At 35.3% G+C, this 5,991-nt stretch overlaps 1 long non-coding RNA gene across 1 annotated transcript in view; it reads right to left on the bottom strand.

The window, feature by feature from the left end:
• Positions 1–234: 234 nt before the first annotated feature.
• LOC134791043 (uncharacterized) overlaps positions 235–5,991 on the bottom strand; it is a 92,114-nt gene continuing 86,357 nt past the window's right edge. Inside the window, exon 2 of the long non-coding RNA XR_010144241.1 lies at positions 235–1,044. This is a non-coding gene — a long non-coding RNA (uncharacterized LOC134791043). The remainder of the gene's footprint in view (positions 1,045–5,991) is intronic.

Here is a 5,991-nt window from a genome sequence, read left to right as displayed (position 1 = left end):
TAGCTCTCTAATTTTATTTGAGCATACACAAACTAAAAAAGTCCCTTAAGTTTCAACGCTATCCAGATTTCACAAGTAAGGTTGCGAAATGTTTTTCCAGGCCAAAAGTATGGAAACAAACTTTGGAACCTTGCAAAAAACCTTAACTTTGCAGGTAAGGCATTGGTGCAATATGTTTCCTTAATTTTTAGGGTAGAGTGTAAAGTGAAAGGTAGAGAAAAATGAAAGAAAGCGTCCAATATACACACATTTATTACAGATATGCCGTCCTAACAGTAACGAGGCTACACGGAACAACGGTGTAACTATACAGCCATATCTAAACAGGACTGACCTGACTGGCGGCCTGTAGTCATAGTCACCCTATTCATTGTCGTTACACTCATGGTTAATTGAATGTACACCTTATTGCAATTAAATAAGGTCTGCATTTTGTCAGTAGTCTTACGGTTTATTAAAAAATTACAACTGAAAAACATCGTCGATGGATTATAATAGGGTATCGTCTTGGGTCGTCCCATTCGTTTTTCGTCAAGTTCTTAAATTAGTCCTATTCTGCTTTCGTCACTCATTCTACATTCGTCACAATCGTCGGTGGCTTTCAAAGTAGGTACTTAGATTATTTTTCTACCAGACCAAGGTGAGGTAAGACACACGGCAATGTATAGGTATGTGTGTCAGGACTGTCAGAGACAAAAACTAGTTTTTTTCCACCAGTCATGGTAAATCCTGTATATAATAATAACATAACTGACAATCGATTCCATATATAATTTACATGTGTCCTTAATTAGAAATTATTGGATGACTTAAAAAATATAAATAATATAATAATAAATAAATTTTAAATCATTAATCGTTTCAAAAAAGCACTTTAAAAAAATCAGCCATACGATCGGTGTTGCCATCGCTAAAAAGATTGCGTTCAAAATACTTAGCATGGTAACACCGCAAGCATAAAAAATACAATCACAAAATTGGCGGTGTGAGCAATATTTAACCTAACATAAACGTTGAATTGAAATGGTGTAGAATACAGCACAGCTTACCCATGACGGCTATGCATACAGGTACAACAAGTAATGAATAGTAGGAATTTGATACCTCAAATCAGTAATACTGATTTTTAGAGTAGAACTCCTAAAAATAGCTGCTTTAAATACATACATATTTGGACATTTTTGTGTATTCATAGTAGGCAGTAGGCAGATACAATGATAAAATATAGGCATATGTTAATTCCGCACAATATCACATTTAATCATCAATTAGAGTTAAATATGATTGATCGTCTATGGGAGGCTTAACCTTATGACCGCCACAGGCGCGCACGTTTACAGTTTACAATGAACCTTGCATGCCAATATAGTACCTATACTAATAGTGTTATTTAACCCCTCTAGTAACACGCGTGTGATACTAACTCAATTTGGCTTTTAACGACTGAGTATCACACGTGTGTTACTTCAGAGCAATATGGGTCAAATTGCTTTGCATCACTTTTTGTATGGTGGTATTTTTGACGGAATAAAAATTAAATAGTCATGTTCAAAAGGCTGTTTTCACACCATTCGCAATGTTTTAAATTACAAACGCTCTATCTAAAGACTAGGGTCTTAACAATACGGCCATTACCTAAATATATTACAAAAATATCTGCAGACAGTAACAGTGATATTTCGTTTACGATATAGTGATCTAGGGGTTATAATGGTACCTATTTGTATGATATGAGCGTTAACAAGCGAACTGACGGCCTAGCCAAGGTGACAATCGCTTACGCTACGACAACGAAACGATTTGTGTCTCTATCACTCTTCCATTAGTGGGACAGTGACAGTTGCGTTTCGTTCGCTACGGAGCGTAAGCGATTGGCATGTTGGCTACGCGGCCTGATTGGTCAGCCGTTAAAGGGAAGATCCATTTTACTTTGACTCCTGAGGGCCCTACCATCAACCTCGAAAAATCGTTATCTGCCTCTCTATCGCTCTTGCATATTCGAGCGATAGAGGTAGATAACGATTTTCGATGTTGGCGGTAGGCCCTCTGAGATCGTTGCTAGAGTTAGACCAGGAAAAGTCTGCAACGACATCGAAGCCATCGAAGGTAAAAACATCTTCCCCCTCATAGGCCACCAATTTTACAACTTATTATTAATCTAAAACTTTCAACGGACAAAAATGAGCTTCTCTAGACATAACAGAGGTCATTTTCGCTTATACAGTTTGTGTTTAGTATATGTATTGCGTTTGTATCTAACATAAACTCTACGCTACTATATCTTGCAAATGTGATTTCATTAATGTCTAAACAGTTTATGTATACGCCTACATACAGGATAACAAATTGACATTGCTGTAAAACACAATGCTACAACGCAAGAAACAATAAATAATAAAAATATAATACGGTCCTAATACCGAATTCTAAGTCTTAAATTTCAAAAAATGGAAGGATTATGAAAATCGAAAAAATGAGCCTTTAATATTGGAATGTATAAATGAAGGAAGTCATTAACTTTCTATATAATCAATGAAACTAGGAGACAAACTCAGAGGTACCAAAAAATGGAATAGGTACACAAAATCATGTACCAACGGTCTTATTTCGGCGTAACAAGATCGTGGTAAGTACATATTTATGAAAAGTTATTTAGGTACATATTTATGATAGGTGCTTATTGCCCTTATAGGGTGGTTGACAGTCAAGTCAAATCAAGTTCTCTTTTTTTTTTTCGAATTGTCGAAACGGTTAGCGACTATAGTGTATATGAAACGCACACACGACGTGACGGTCAAATTACCTCCTCTTTCCGTATCTAGTTATAATCAAATATATACGTATATTTTATATACAGTCAACAACCCTATAGGACTTAAACCTTATTATGCTAATTGTGTCTTTTTTCTTTTTCTTTGTTTGATTCGTTGCTGTATGTAAGTTTTCTTTGCGACAATAAATGACGTTTTATTTATTATTTATTGATTAAAGGTTAGATATATTTATAGCTGTCATCGAGCGTGACTAACTGGAAAGTATTGGACTCAGTGAGTTTGTGTAGTCATACTTGTGACTACAGCATTCGATTTGAATTCAAAATACCTTTGATGGGATGGCACCTCTTTATAGTATGTCACTCAGTAATACAAGCCAGTAATTAAACAGAAATAGGATAAGAATATCAATTCTGAACTGTATTGCTAAAAGCACAAGACAGTATTTAGATCAACTACAAAGTACAAGTGTATACCCTCCTAAAACGTCTAATACTAGTGTTTCATCGTTGACTCTATTAACTAAAGAAGAGACGCTTTCCAGATAGATTTTCGTCCATTGACCCGCGTGTTGCTATCTCTATTGAACGCGTATAATTATATTGCTGCTCGAGTATTTAGCAAGGGCACACCAGAGAGTGGATCAGCTACACTCTAATAACACGAGTTAAAAAATTGCCTATTCCAGAGCACACAGTCGCAGTGGCCGAAATCGGTCAGGAGAGCATCATCATCATCATCAACTCGCACAGTGACTACGTAATATATTACGCAAAAACAAGGATTCCGTACTAAATTATGGACAAAATAGAAAATGTTAAGAACCCGTTCGTTGACATTGAAATACGAAGCATTGAACATGTTTACCTCGTACAAACAGCAACACTCCTAACTGTACATCGGTGGACCTTATTACAAAAGGCATAAGATCCACCGATGTACAGTTAACAGTGTGGGCGATGGTACAGGAAATTGACTCGTTTATTCACTCATTATCTAATGCAGTGGTGGGCAAAGTACGGCCCGCCGCCGGTCGTATTAAATAATTACAATATAGGCTATATGGCATTGGCCCACATTATCGCAAATCAAAATAAATTTTGGCTACAATGCTGGCCCTCCACTTAAATTTCCTATACTTTCTGGCCCCCCATGAAGAAAGTTTGCCCACCACTGATCTAATGTGAAGTGTGAAGAGACATTTTAAGTTTAGTAGCCTTACCACGACTTTAGACACTGAATTCGCCAACGTCTGCGTAACTTACTTTCTATACATCTCACAAGTATTATGCGAGTACGAGCGAGATGCATAGAAAGTAAGTTACGCACACGCAAGCGAATATGTCAGTATCAAAGTCGTGGTAAGGCTATAGTTCGTTATACAAGCACGGATAAAATACGATATACACAATAAATTAGACTATCAACAGCCCTGACTTACGTTAAGGGATATATTGTAGGGTTTGAGAAAAACCCCCTTTTTTAGACCAAACACGATTATTTTAACAAAACTATACAAAGTTCAGAAAACGTCCAATACAATAAGTTGGCAACGTTGCAACGGCTTGGTTTGGTCCATTAAGAGTTATTGCGATTTTTAATACTTTTATTGAACCACATTAAACACAGTGAAAAGAGAAAAGTATATTAAGCCTATCTCCAAAATTGTTTGTAAAAAAAAATACTTATTATGAAAAAAAAAAACTTTTTTCCAGTCTTAGATAAAACTTATTGCACGCTTGTATATTATAAGTTTAGAACAATACTTTTCTCTTTCTCAGTGCTATCGACACATTTAATAATATAACAATATTATAATAAAATTGCAACTAACCTACCATATTTATTCTATAAATTATTCTATTTATTTACTGAAGTCATCAAATACGTACATATATATAACGCTGGAACACTGTAAACAATCTCACATAACTATATCTACAAGCAACATGTATCATACATTATATTATATGTTTATTACATGAAGAAAAACGATAATATTTATGAAACACTTGGTAGACAGTCCAACTGAGTGTATTGCGAAAATTTGACCATTTAATATAATTAATATTAGCCTCCTTTTACTCACACAATCGGCTAAAAAACGCAACCGAATCTTTCATTCACATAATAAGTATAATACACCAAACCATACGAAAAAGAACCGTACCGCATTGAAGAAAAATTCATGACAAAATTGCAGTCAGTGCCCAAGACAGGGTCGAGTACAGAGTTGCATGTCCGTGTGAAAACTCCCCAAAATATAAGAGATAAGAATATGGGTAAAAATTGGCGAAATCGCCAGCTGCCTTAAGGTCCTATTTCGTGAGGTTCAAAATGACTGCCTTCAACTTGATATATACTTAATTGAATAAAAAAAAAACAGGCAGTTAAAATACTCTTTGTTATTATATTGTGTATCATTGCTTTTTAAAAGCTGTTTCCTATTTCTTAACCATACAGCTCATATTATTATAGGCCTTCTGGTGTTTAGAATAAAGTCTATTACAGTTAAACTCATGGAAAATGTAGCCGGCATGTTGTGACACCACTAACTACAAAGCAAAAATAATTGATTGTAATAGAGAGGTAAAGTCTAAGATAAAAACGTGCCCCTTAGTTTGATATCCAAACCAGATGGCGCTGTACTGCTGTATGTTTTGCGCTCACTAAATTGTCAAACGTCAACTTTTGACAATCAGAGTTACCGCAAAATTTAACTAGCAGTACAGCGCCATCTCGTATACCTGTCAAATTCGAAACACGAAATTATCTCAGATTTTACAATCTTACTCAATCAATGTATCTTTGCTACAAGGTGATATCTATTTGGCATTGCTTTTTGGAGGACTTAATGCACCTCATGGGCAATGGAATTCACTGCGTGGTTGTATAACTTATAAAAACGTGTGTAGTCTAACTTTAGGAATGCTAATATAGTGGCCGATAAAAACTAGCCGTCAAGTCTTGGTAACTTTTTTGATATAAATTAGAGTTAATAATAATTTAACATGTTAGAGTTAGACCAAGAAAAGTCTGCAGCGATTTTGATAGCCCACGCAGTGCAAGTGTTATTTATACGTCATAATTTCATAGAAGTTTGACGTTTAAAATAACACTGGCACTGCGGGGGCTGTCAAAATTGCTGCAGACTTTTCTTGGTCTAACTCTAACATTACATTTTACATTTTTAGTTAATTTTGAAATTGTCTTTATA

This window comes from Cydia splendana, chromosome 5 (assembly GCF_910591565.1).
Source record: "Cydia splendana chromosome 5, ilCydSple1.2, whole genome shotgun sequence".
Classification (NCBI taxonomy): domain Eukaryota; kingdom Metazoa; phylum Arthropoda; class Insecta; order Lepidoptera; family Tortricidae; genus Cydia; species Cydia splendana.
Note: the sequence above shows the minus strand (reverse complement) of the source record. Positions and strands in the feature narration are given on the sequence as shown.